At 26.8% G+C, this 317-nt stretch overlaps 1 protein-coding gene across 2 annotated transcripts in view; it reads left to right on the plus strand.

The window, feature by feature from the left end:
- Positions 1-317, plus strand: part of SYTL5 (synaptotagmin like 5) — a 102,645-nt gene that overhangs the window by 73,763 nt on the left and 28,565 nt on the right. The gene's annotated exons all lie outside the window — the stretch shown is intronic.

The raw sequence follows: 317 nt of genomic DNA on the forward strand, positions 1-317 counted from the left end.
TCATTCAATCTAAGCCTGGAAAATGAAGGATCCCATCATTTTCTAAGTCATGTATTACTAGATTTATCTGACTATATATTTTATATGAACATTTGTACATCTCAAGTTACCCCTAATAAACTACCTTCATAGCTGAGATTAAATTATGTAAAAATTAATATTTAAGTGAACTCATTTTTAAAATGAAAGGTTGATTTAAATTATTCTTAAGGTTCCTTCTAGTTCTAATACCTTGATATTCTGATTTCTGTAATTGCTATGATGCAATATTAACTCTTTGAAAGAGAGTTATAAAACACATTTTAAATGGCAGTAGT

This window comes from Crocuta crocuta, unplaced genomic scaffold, assembly GCF_008692635.1.
Source record: "Crocuta crocuta isolate KB4526 unplaced genomic scaffold, BGI_CrCroc_1.0 scaffold301, whole genome shotgun sequence".
NCBI lineage: Eukaryota > Metazoa > Chordata > Mammalia > Carnivora > Hyaenidae > Crocuta > Crocuta crocuta.